Raw genomic sequence first — 13,060 nt, 5'->3', positions numbered from 1 at the left:
AAATGACTATCAAATTTTATCAAATGCTTCTTTGGGGTAGCCATATAACTGATCATATTAGTTTTCTGTTTTAAACTATTAATATCTATACTAATAAAAGGGTAATATGCTAATTAGGCCGGATAGACTGGACATTTTCCAGATGTCCTTCTGGCCAAAACCATGGTGGCGGGGGCCAAGGCAGAGGCGGTTAGGGGTGATCAGGCAGGCAGGCAGGCAGGGGAGCAGTTAGGGGCATCAGGCAGGCAGGCAAAGTGGTTAGGGGTGATCAGGCAGGCAGGCAGAGGGGTTAGGGGCAATCAGGAAGGCAGGCAGAGTGGTTAGGGGTGATCAGGCAGGCAGGCAGATGAGCAGTTAGGAGCCAGCGGTCCCGGATTTCGAGAGGGATGTCCTGGATTGGAGAGGGTGCAGGCTGGGCTGAGGGACCCCCCCATGTACGAATTTTGTTCACCGGGCCTATGGTCTATAATAATAAAAGGGTAATATGCTAATTAGATCGGATGTCCTTCTGGACAAAGCCACAGCAGGTGGGGGGCAAGGCAGAGGTGGCAGAGGCCCTCGGCCGCGGTGGTGGTGGGCGGGGGCTGGGGCCAAGGCCCTTGCATGAATTTCGTGCATTGGGCCTCTAGTTACAGTTACATTCATAATGTTAACTGCTAAATTACACCCTATTTGATCATGAACTGTAAATCTTTGGTTATATTATGGCTTATATTATATTATTGCTGTAATTTACTAATATGTTTATATTATGGCTATAAATTATTAATATGTTATATCAGTTTTTGGAAAATTTTAAATTGTGATATGGAAATGGAGGGTCCTTAGGATTTTTATTAAATTTAGTTTTTGTTTGTTTGGTTTTTTTTCTTTAAAAAATATGGAATGATTCACAAATTTGCGTGTCATTCTTGTGCAGGGGCCATGCTAATTAATCTTCTCTGTGTCATTCCAATTTTAGTATATGTGCTGTCGAAGTGAGCACTAAATTTAGTTTTAAAACATAGCTTTAGAATCATCTCTCCTCTCTACCCCTCAGACACTGGGGTTAGGGGTTGGAGGATGTGCTGGAAGCTCAGCCCCACCCCCTATAATCAGCAACCCCTGAGGCAGCAGAAGAGAGTAGCCTGGACCTGACTAATGGTCACATGATCCAGACCTCTGGCAGGCTAAAGATAGCATCTTTTGACCTAAGTTATCATTCAGTTCCTGATCCCTAAGTTGGAATGCCCCCCCCCCCCCCCCCCGGCCCCTCCATGCTACTTTCCCATGAGACTGAACAAAGGCATTCTGGAACAGACCTCAGAGCTGTCCTCAAGACCTGAAGAAATGATTTATTACCCTTACCTCACCTTCGACCAATCAGCTTCCAGGACATCCCCCAACCCCTAACCTCCAGTGTCTTGAGATTTTGCCCTATATAATCTGTAACCTACATGCCACTGGGGAGTAAGTTCATTTAGAGCAAAAGCTCCCCATCTCCATATCGGCCAATTCAATTTTAAACTCTTTTCTCTTTCTATAGTGCAAACTCCATTTGTGCATTTCTTTGGGCCAGTGAGCAAAGGCAGGTGGACCCAAGGGAAAACACAGGGGTTCTGGTAACAATATGGGTTTATATATTTCTACTTTTAAAACATCCCTGCCTAGTTCTCTTAGAAAGAGATGTCATTTTCCATCTTTCTTGGTGCTTTTAAACCTATATACTAGTATACAACTGGAAAACATTTTAAAAACATTCTTTTATAAACAACTATTGAGTTAAAAGATAAATCAAAACAAATAAAAAAATCTTTAAAATGAACATCAAAGAGAACACGATATATCAAAATTTATGAGCTAGGTACATGTATTTGAAAACAAAAATTCATGTACTTGGAAACAGAAATGGCTGAAAGTAACAAAAAACGAACTGAGAGTTTTTCAAGACACATGTTAAAGTAGAAGTATTTTTTTTTTTAAACTCCTGGAATGCTTATATAAATATACTAGAGGCCTGGTGCACAAAATTTGTGCACTGGGCCGGGGGGTGTCCCTCAGCCTGGCCTGCACCCTCTCACAGTCCAGGACCCCCTGCTCGCTGCTCTTCAGCATTGCCATGGAGGAGGGAGAGGCTCCTGCCACCGCTGCTGTACTCGCTAGCTGTGAGCCCGGCTTCTGGCTGAGAGGTGCTTTCCCTGTGGGAGTGCACTGACCACCAGGGGCAGCTCCTGCATTGAGCTTCTGCCACCTTGTGGTCAGTGTGCATCATAGCGACTGGTCATTCTGGCGGTTCTGCCGTAATGGTCGCTTAAGCTTTTATTATATAGACTAGAGGCCTGGTGCACAAAAATTTGTGCACTCGGGGGGGGGTCCCTCGGCCCGGCCTGTGCCCTCTCGCAGTCTGGGACCCCTCAGGGGATGTCCACCTGCTGGCTTAGGCCCATTCCCCGGGGGATCGGGTCTAAGCTGGCAGTCAGACATCCCTTTGGCAGCCCGGGAGCCCTCGGGGGATGTCCATTTGCCAGTGGGGACCAGGCCTAAGCTGCAGTCGGACATCCTTAGCGCTGCTGAGGAGGCGGGAGAGGCTCCCGCCATCACTGCTGTGCTGGCAGCCGTCAGCCTGGCTTGTGGCTGAGCAGAGCTCCCCCTGTGGGAGCGCACTGACCACCAGGGGGCAGCTCCTGCATTGAGCGTCTGCCCCCTGGTGGTCAGTGTGTGTCATAGTGACCAGTCATTCCTAGTCGTTCTGCTGTTAGGGTCAATTTGCATATTACCCTTTTATTATATGCCTGGTGCATGGGTGGGAGCCGGCTGGTTTGCCCTGAAGGGTGTCCCAGATCAGGGTGGGGGTCCCGCTAGGGTGCCTGGCCAGCCTGGGTGAGGGGCTGAGGGCCATTTTCAGACTAACCACACCCCCTTCAGGGAGGGGGGTCCTGCTGGGGTGCCTGGCCAGCCTGGGTGAGTGGCTGATGGCTGTTTGCAGGCTGCCAAGCCCCCCAGTGGGGACCCTCACCCCATGAGGGTGTGGCCAGCCTGGGTGAGGGGCTGATGGCTGTTTGCAGGCTGGCCACAGCCCCTTCAGGGTGGGGGTCCCTGCTGGGGTGCCTGGCCAGCCTGGGTGAGGGGCTGATGGCTGTTTTCAGGCTGGCCACAAGCTTCCAGTGGAGGCTGGCTGGAAGCAGGTATCTGGGATTTATTTATCTTCTATAATTGAAACTTTGTTGCCTTTAGCGGAGGCCACAGCCGGCCAGGGCAGGCGGGAAGCTTGGCTTCCTCAATCGCCGGGGCAACCAAGCCTCCTGCTTGCTCCAGCTCTGTGGTTGCCTGCCACTATCTTGGTTGCGTTAATTTGCATATAGTCGCTCTGATTGGCTGGTGGGTGTGGCTTGGGGCATAGTGAAGGTACGGTCAATTTGCATGTTTCTCTTTTATTAGATTAGATATGTAAATTTTAAAAACAGGACTGAAAAATAACATTCCAAATTATTTGTAGATGTTAACTGTAAGTAGGAGAATGAAGTTGGAGAGAAAAGAGTATTTACAAAGGGACACCTTTTTAGATGTTTGAGTCTGTAAGATGCTGTATTAATTGACTCTTTCACAAGGGATAATATGTTTTTATATTGTCTTTGCTTTTTAAAAATTTTTTTCTCAAAATTAAAAAGATCTGCCAGACACATTTCCAAACACAATGCAGATAAAACTGGAAATTAACAAGAGGCTAGCATCCCCAAATCTATCTGCTTGGAAATTTGAAAACAAGCCTAAATAGCATGAATTAAACAATAAATCCAAACTGAATTACTGCCTATTTAGAAATGAACAGCACTAAAGGCACTGCATATAAACCCCACAGGATACCTCCCAAGACATGTGTATTTAGAGGAAAATGAATAGCTCTAAATGCAGTCATTAAAAAAGAGGCAAGATGAAAAGATAAGGGGACTAAGCACTTCCTCAATAAGCTTGGAAATGAACATCAAAATAAATCTAAAGATAGCAGACAGAAAAAAAATTAATAAGGAAAAGGAGTAGAAATTAATGAAATAGAATAAAATAATAATAGACTAAAGCTATAAAAATGAAAAATAATTCTTTGAAAAAATGGATAAGCTAGACAAAACTAGCGAGTCTGATCAAGAAAACACATCAGTAATCATAAAAATGAAGAAGGGGCATTACACATACACAGATATGTTACATTATAAAGAGATACAAATTTTGCCCATAAATTTGACTGTCCAAAGTAAAATGAACAAATTTTAGGAAAGAACAAAAACAAAATGGCAAGTGCTGCAACTTGGCTCATCTCACTTCCACGCAAACCCCTGGAAGTGCCTCTCTCCACCAGAAGTGAGAAAGCTGAAAACTACCTTTCCCGTATTTCCTTACAGCTAGAGTTGAGCATGTGACCTGGGCCCAGCCAAGCAGATGTGCTAAGGCAGGACTCCAGAGGTGAGAGTGAGGGCTGGGAAGCTGGCTCCAGCAGAGAGACCTGCTCTTGTGGCAAAGGTATTGGTTCCACTGAGGCAGCTGTGCCTGGGGATGGGGGGGTCATAGGCAGCTGGGGTTCTGCTAGGACAGTCTCTTCGGTTGGGGATTACTCCTCACTCTTGTCTATGTCCCTCCCCCTCCCAGGAATTCAGGAAGCTCTCTAAACCCTGTGGTATACAGTTTTCTGCCTTAGTTAGCCAATAGTGGTCTATAACCAGGAACTGTGACTAATACACCAACATTGATTCAAGAAGAGGCAAGGGAAAAAGAAAAGAATTTCAAAAAATTTAAAAAAGGCATCAGGTTCAGAAGGTTTTATGGGAAAATTCTATTGTACCTTCAAAGAACATACAACTTCTATGTTGAAAATATTGATTTGTATGTTTAATCTCCCAATTTTTATGTCATTAATGAACTCAAGTTTGCAAATGCCTTGCAAGTTAACTCGGTATAAGATGAAGAAAACAGGCTTCCAGAATGGATTTTGCTTGTGGGAGCCTCCATTTGCCCCTCTGATGTGGTCCAGACCTTCATGGTCAAGATGGAGAAAATGGGGCTCAGAAGATGGGGAGTGATTCACTTGTTCATTCACTGAGCGCTCCCACATGCTCGTGCTGTTCTAGGCATAGAGAATACAGCAGTGAGCAACACTGAACCCCGAAGCCACAGAGATCTGGGGGGAGTTCTTCTGACAGAGGCAACTGGTCACTGCAAAGACGTGCACGCAGGAACATACCTATCATGCTCCAGGAACAACTGGGGCATCGGGGTGGCTGGAGTCAGGAAGAAAGAGGAAGGAGATGAGTCAGAAACCTGAACAAGTGTGGGAGGCCACTCAAGGGCTCTGCCTTTTTTCTGAGGGACTGGGACCAGGGTCGTGGCTGTGGTGGAATAAGAGGGGGTCTCATACCAGATGTTTTTTTTTTAATCCTTACCCAAGGATATTTTTTCCATTGATTTTTAGAGAGAGTGGAAGAGAGAGGGAAAGACAGAGAGAAATATGGATGTGAGAGAAACACATCGATTGGTTGCCTCCTGCATGCACCCTGACCAGGGCCTGGGCCGGGGAGGAGCCTGCAACCGAGGTACATGCCCTTGACTGGAATGGAACCCGGGACCCTTCGGTCTGCAGGCTGATGCTCTATCCACTGAGCCAAAAGGGCTCATCCCAGATGTTTTAAGGTAGGGCTGACAGTAGTGTGGATGGGTTCTACGTGGCAGTTGAGAGAGAGAGGAGTCAAGGATGATGTCCAATAAAAATGTGCGCCAGGGTACAAGGCTGTATGGTGGGAAGGGGTCTCCCCAGGCCAGGACAGTGTGCATGTGTGGGGGTGGGGAGCAGGGCAGGGCTGTAAAGGGGACAGGGTGGGGTGGAGGTGATGGGTAGGTGACAGAAGCGGGACCATCCCTGGCTCTGATCATGCCTCATGCCTCTAGCTGCACTTCTAAGCACATCTTTTCGTTTTTTAATTCCCATGTTTGGAAGTGCAATTTTGCTGCTATTGAAATTCAATGTGCCATCTCTTTCCCTGGTCTCCCTGCTTTAATTGTGTAGCCCTGGCTCTGCGCCTCTGTGCTGGGCGGCTTGGAGATTCATAATTTCAGCCTGACACCATAGTAACCACTTAGTTTGATTCAAGATTCCGGTGTCATCTCTGGCTGCACTTGAATGGGGCTCCTTACAGCAACAGCAATTATTTCTTCGTTTCCAAGGAAAATGTAAACAGAAGGTCAGCTTTGGCCGGGCCGCTCCATTCTCTCCCTTGTGGTGACTGGTTGATTTGGGGAAGTTGGGTCTGTTTGTTATTTCTCCTCCCAGCTCCCCCTGCCCCCACTGGTGACAGAGGCAGTGGCAATGACAGAGATGGGGCTGGCTGGGGTAGGCACAGAGATGGAAGATGGGTTCTTATCACAGCTGCAAATGCAGCCAGAGCCTGCTGATGCCCTGAACCATCCCTTCGCCCCTCACCCCTGGCTGTCCCCACCCCAGTCTGTGGGCCCCAACAGAAACCAATGCTAGCTAACATTTGGGGAGTGGCCTTGGGTTGGCCCTGCCTCCCCACCTGCTCAGCAGAGGCCTGGAGATGCCACCTTCCAGCCCCTCCAGTTCCTAAGCTTGCATGGTCTCTGCAGCTGAGATACAAAACCCCCCTGCCTTGCCCTGGCCGGTGTGGCTCAGTGGATAGATTGTCAGCTCCCGGACAGAAGGGTCTCAGCTTTGATTCTGGTCAAGGGCACGTACCTCATTTGCAGGCTCAATCCCCCTGGGGCCGTGTGTGTGTGGTGGGGGGGTGGGGGCAACCAATCAATGTGTCTCTCTCACGTTGATGTTTCTCTCTCTCTGCTGCTCTCCCTCCCTCCCACTCTCTCTAAAACTGGATGGAAAAATATCCTGGGGTGAGGATTAACAACAACAAAAAAGTCCCTGCCTGAAACACTAAGCCCACTAGCACAGTACCCCTGCCTCTCGTTACGGTGCTCTGCCTGCCCTGGGGGGCTCCCTGCCTCAGTTGCCCTGTCTGCGTCTCCAGACCTCGTGAGGACTCTACCCGCTTGCTGGGCCACGCTCCCTGGGGTCAGTGTTTGCTGGAGTCTGTGCTGTGAGTCCCTCCAAACCCTAACACCACGGAGGTTCCCATGGGCTCTGATTCCTTTACCTATCCGAGCCTCAGTTTCCCTGCCTGTGAAATGGAGACACTGACAGCCCCTTCCTTGAGGGGGATTGAGAAGTTTTCAAGGTTCTTACTCCAAATGGGCCCCTGTCAACAAAGCAGCAGCCTCTTCCTCGGGGTCTCAGGCAGACGCCTTCCCCTCAGGGTGCCACGTGGACGGTGGCAGGAGCGGTCAGCCCTGTGGCTCTCCCTCAGCCCAGCGGTGGAAGCAGGCAGCCAGGTCTCCAGGTCTCCAGGCGTCGTCTGTGCCAGCATCACTCCCCTTCACAGCCACATGACAGGCCAGGGACCGTGATCCCATGGCTTCCTCACCTCCATTCAGCCGGCTCCACATGGGGGCGGGGTGTGTGTGTGTGTCTGTGTCTTGTGACATCTCACTTCCAGGCAGCGCTGTCCGTGTTCACGAAGCCTCTGTCCGTGTGAGTGGCAGAGCCCGGGGAGGCCGGGGACGTCCGCCAGGCACAGTCGGATCCAGGGCACAGTTGATAACTTCAGCTCCGCGTCCCTGCGTCTCCCTTTATCTCCTCTGGCTGGCAGCTTCCTTCTGCAGCTCTCCCCGGAGGGGACCTGCGGCTGCGTCTGTTCCAGACGCCCTTCCTGCCAGGTTAGCAGAAAGAGCTCTCAGCTCCAGCACGCACAGGCCGACCCCAGAGAGGGCTCTGAGAGCCCAGCGGTCCTGCGCCCCACCTGCTCCCCTCAGTCCAGTCACTGTCTTCAGGGGTGATCTGTGGTTGGCCCGTTCCTGTTGCACACTTCCACCGGAGGATGGGGTGTGGTGCACGGGCATGCCTGTGGTACATGTGTGCGCACACGCCTGCACAGCCTCCCCAGTGCCACGGCAGTGGGGAGAATTTTTCCAGAAAGTGTTACCAGAGGAAGGAGGGCAGGCATGGCCGTTCGTTCTTCTCTGGGACTATTGCTCCTGGTTGCCTAGAGTGCCCAAGGCCATTCCTTACACTGGGCACAGGCATGAACTCCCTGAAACAAAGGCCAAAGGGTCACTCACTTGTCCAAAATCTACCCAGGACTCCCCAGCTAACCTGCACAGGGAGCCCCCGGGCAGGCCAATATTCCCAACATACAGCCCTGGTCAAGGGCACGTACCTCAGTTGCAGGGGCAACCTCCCTGGGACCGTGTCGGGGAGGCAACCAATCAATGTGTCTCTCTCACATCGATGTTTCTCTGCCTCTCTCCCTCCCTTCCATTCTCTCTAAAACTCAATGGAAAAATATCCTGGGGTGAGGATTAACAACAAAAAAGTCCCTGCCTGAAATGCTAAGCCCACTAGCACAATCCCCCTGCCTCTCCTTCTCTCTGGTGGACTGGCTCGATCTTGTCTCTGGTGGCTCCTCAGACCCAGCCTCTACCCACTCTTGTTACAAGCAGATCTACCCCAGCTAAGGTCCCTGGCATCAGTGAGCTGCTGGCTCGCTCTGTTCAAGGTGCTGTCCTTTCTCCTCTGGGATACCCCCTGGGAGGTCAAGGGAACCTGTGCCATGCTTGGTAGGCAGTGGGGGTCACTGTCTGCCCCCAGCTTGAATAATCTCCTACCTTGCCTGGCCCGTTCCCCTTCCTAGAACTCCCAGGACACAGTACCCTTTTCTGTCTGCTTCTTGGAAAAACAAAACAGTAGATACCATCTTCAGGCTCCTGCTGTGTGCCATGTGCATCTCATCTGTCACCTCCAACTTTCACAGCAAACCAGGGAGGGCAGGATGATGTCCATTGTGCACGTGGTGAAACTGGGCTCAGAGAGACCAGGACTTCACAGCTGGTAGAGCTGTCGGGGGTGGGGGGGTGTCAAGGTGCTTGTTTGTTGGACTAAACCACACAAAAACCAAGATCAATCCACAAGCAACAGGGTGCGGTGCGGCTGAGGGGTGCACAGGGTTCAGTAGTGATGTCCTTCTGCACCTTGACCTTCAGCTCCGGGCTCTGGTTCCCAGAGATCACTATCACCTGGTGTGGCTCCAGGAGGGAAGTAAACACCAGGTTGTCAAAACTACTCTCTGGTTGCTATTTTTGGTGATTTCTGTGACCAGCTTCTGCAGAGAAGGCATTTTAAGTCTCTGTTTGAAGACATTCTCATGACTTGTATACTAGTAAATGTGCATAATGAGCTATGTCCTGGCCAAGACATGGATTTTCCCTTAATGTTCAGCTAATTTGCATGAAATGCCAATAAATCGGGAGCAGAGGTAGCTGTGCGGGCCTGTGTTTGGTTCAGGCACAGCTGCTACTGTTTGGGGTGGGAGGGCCAGGGAGCCTTGTTGTCCTGCGCTGCCCTGGGAGCAAAGCCTGCCCTCTGCTCCCACCTGCTCCAGGGCCTGTCCTGGGGCTCAAGGGAGTGTGGGCCGGGAGGGCTCCCCCAGAGCCAACTGTGAATCCCTGCTCTGTCACCGAGGAGCTATGTGGCTGTGCGGGAGCCCTTTAATCTTTCTGCGCCTAAACTTCCATGTCTGCTAAATGGGAAAAATAATAAATGAGTGAACATACAGAAAAGCCTTTAGAACTGTGCCTGCAAAATTGATCATAGGTAGAGCTGGATAGGGCCAGCAGGACACCCCAAGTGTGGGCTATACCCACAACTTCCTGGTGGCCCCTGAGGTGAGGAGACCAGCTAGGCCAGTGGTTCTCAACCTTCTGGCCCTTTAAATACAGTTCCTCATGTTGTGACCCAACCGTAAAATTATTTTCATTGCTACTTCATAACTGTAATGTTGCTACTGTTATGAATCATAATGTAAATATCTGATATGCAGGATGGTCTTAGGCGATCCCTGTGAAAGGGTCGCTCGACCGCCAAAGGGGTCACGACCCACAGGTTGAGAACCGCTGAGCTAGGCAGACACGATGTTGAATGGATGAGGATTCACACAGGCAGAGGGCAAAGGACCCCTGCTCCCCCACTTCTTGCACCTGCCCCAGCCCCAGCCCCAGCCCCAGCCCCAGCCCCAGCCCCAGCATGGAGATAGGGTGAGGGCAGTGTGCTATCAGGATCTCAGGATGTCTATAGCTTGTACACTGGCTATAATCCTCTCCCAACTTCTCTGCCCAGTGGAGTGCCTTTTCAGGATTCTGAGGAAGTGTGTAGTCGGAAATAAGCCCTCAAGGAATTCTGATAAAATTCCTCCCCTATTGAGAGCCACTGACATGGGGGAATATTGATGTTAGAGAAAACGCATTTGCAAAGGCATTTGACGCAAACATGGTTTGAAGTCTTAAACCTGGCAAGAGCTTCAAGCCCTGGGAAAAGGATGGGTGGGGGTGGGAGTGGGGACGGTGAGGCAGCCCCAGCAGGGCACCTGCTTTCTGAGCCCCACTGAGCAGCCCTGTCTGCACCGGGTCCAGCAAAGGCAGGTGGATGCCCAGCTTCTCAGCCACCTGTCCCCTGGGCTCAAAGCAGATACTGAATCCAGCCACAGGCCTCAACAGCAGGACTCTGGTGAGGACTCCTCTTCTGCCCCTCACCCCAGGGCATGATGCCAGCACCGAGTGTGGCCGCTGTCCTGGGGGTTTCCAGTGGCCACTCTTGGTTGAGCTCCTCTCTCTTTAGTTTTCTGCCAGGTCTCCTTACCTGCCTCCCAGGTAGGACCTGAATCCAGACAGTTCTGCCTGTCACCCAGCTAGTCTTAGCAGGCTATCAGGAGAGGCCAGCAGGGATCAGATGGTGATGGCTTGAACCAAGGGAACAGGCGGTGCACAGCCAGATTTAGGGAAACCCCACTCCCAGCAGGTGTGGGGAGAGGAGGAAAGGTGGAGCATGGAGGAGGCAGCCTGGTTGCTGGAGGGAGGCCAGGGGCTTGACTTGGCCCATGATGGTAGCCCCTGTCTTCTGCCTTAGCTGCTATGCTTGCCTGGTGCTAGGGGTTAATGGAAACCACGGAGGGGTCTGAGTGTTCCTCCGGGGGATATAGTTAAACAACTTATAACTGTGAAGCAGGGCTTGGCTTGGGGCCCCCATCCTGGAGCAGGGCCTTTCAGTTCCAGGCCCCCTGCTGCCACTGGAGAGGTGCTTCTGGGACAGCCAGGCACTCAAGGGGCACAGAGCAGCGGTCATTTGCTGATCAGCTGTGAAGTGTTTCTGTGTTTCACAGAATGGTTGAAGTGCTCTGCTGAAGACCAGCATGGCGGCCACGCCGGGGGAGACCCTGCAGGCAGGGAGGCCATTGAGGGGATTATCGTGGCATCCCCGTGAGAGATGAGGAGGTAAAGATTTGTAGGGAAGGGCCCAGATCATTAACCGGGACTCCTGGGCCATTCACTAAGGAGCTCCAAAGCTTCAGAGTGTCCATGGCTCTAGGAATAGGGTGTGAGTGTCAGCTAGTTGGGGCACAGCCCTCCACTCTGTACCATCCAGGTACATTGCTTATATCTAGAGAGAGGAGGGATGGGGGTCCTGGGGGGTCCTCTTAGACCTTGGAACTGTCTTTCTCTTTATTCTTTACTCATCCTCCAAATCCTGGCCCCTGACCCTCCAGGGCTGGTACTCCCCCCACCCCTAACCCAGCCCAATACGGAATCAGATTTTTGACAACCATTAGTAGGGGATTTATTTGTTTGGCTAGGCCTGCTCTCAGCTCCAGAGGACCAGGCACCTTCAATTACTACAGGTGCAAATTCATTTCGTTCAAATTCACAGGATGCCTAAAGAAGGCTGTACTCCGGCTTTATTGCAGAATGCATTATTTTCCCTCCTCTCTCAAAAATATTTATCTATGCTAATTTAGAAAGCAGCTAAGTTCTGCATGGGAAATTGCTCTATTAATTCTGCCTCCTGGAAATGCTGCGCCTGGCTGCCGAGATGTTTCTGTCGCCTCCGGCTGGAGGGCGAGGCTGGGCAGCCTCCCCCCTCCGACTGGATTCCCAGGCTGTGATAGAAGCAGGCTGCCCGGCTAGCCATTTGGAGTGGTGCTGGGGCCCGTGTCTCCCATGTCACTCCTCTGCAGACCGAAACAAAAGAAGACAAAAACCAACCCTTTGCATTTGGGAGGCAACATGGGAAGGGCCCAACTTTTCACGGGGACAGAGATATGTTCCATTCTGGTGCAGGCACCACCATTTACCCACCAAGGTAGCTTGGGCAAATGATGCCATCTCTTTGAGCCTCAGTTTCCACGTCTATAAAATGAAACCAATAGCCTGGCAGGGAGGCCATGAGGGTCCTTCATGTGACGCTCTCAAAGCTGCAGGCGTGAAGCAGCTGGTCATGAAGGGAGGTTGTTAATATTCTTTGTTTGCGCATCCATGCTGCCTAGCCTGCTTTCACCATTTGCCTGTGAGTTAGGTTTCCTTTTCCCTCCTTACAGCTGAGCAAACTGCCTCCCTGACCCCCCCAGGTGGCTGTCTCAGGCCCCCTTGAATAGGCCTCCTGATGTGCAGCCCTGGTCTCACCCTTCAAGGTGATTGCTGCTGTGGGTAGCACGCAACAGCCCTCCACCTGCCAGGTTAGCAGACTGGAGCCCCAGGGGTCCTTCTGGACTCCTCCTTTCCTCTCCCCTCTCTCCCATTCAGCCAGCCCCCAAGCCCATGACCCTGACTTCTGCATCCAGTATCTTTCTTTTTATGCCCCCTCCTGCCTGAGAGAATATAATGGTCCCAGGTTTCACTTTGCTGCCCTCCAGTTCATTTCTCACACAGCTGTGATCCTCTTAAAATGTAACGGGGATCATGCCATCCCGAGTGCAGCTCTTTTGGAGGCTTTCCTGGCACTTAATACCAAAGCCAGCCTGGCCCCTCCTGCAGCTCCCCCCCCCCCCTGCCCCCGCCACTGTGTTTCTGGCCCCCATTCCGGCCCGCCCCCCCCCCCCCCCCCCCCCCGCCCAGTTCTCCCGTAGCAGTGAGTGCTTTCTTCTGACTACAGCCTTGTGGTGCTCTTCCCTCTGCCTGGAGCACTTATCTTCAGCTCTTC

At 51.4% G+C, this 13,060-nt stretch overlaps 1 non-coding gene across 1 annotated transcript; it reads right to left on the bottom strand.

Annotated features, from left to right (window-relative positions):
* Positions 1-874: 874 nt before the first annotated feature.
* LOC139014696 (U6 spliceosomal RNA) lies at positions 875-985 on the bottom strand. The gene has a single exon (XR_011472262.1). It is a non-coding gene; the product is annotated as a U6 spliceosomal RNA (small nuclear RNA).
* Positions 986-13,060: the final 12,075 nt, after the last annotated feature.

This window comes from Myotis yumanensis, unplaced genomic scaffold (genome assembly GCF_028538775.1).
Source record: "Myotis yumanensis isolate MYYU_CA2020_CCGP unplaced genomic scaffold, mMyoYum1.0.hap1 SCAF_7, whole genome shotgun sequence".
Classification (NCBI taxonomy): Eukaryota; Metazoa; Chordata; class Mammalia; order Chiroptera; family Vespertilionidae; genus Myotis; species Myotis yumanensis.
This window is presented reverse-complemented; position numbering and strand designations above follow the sequence as displayed.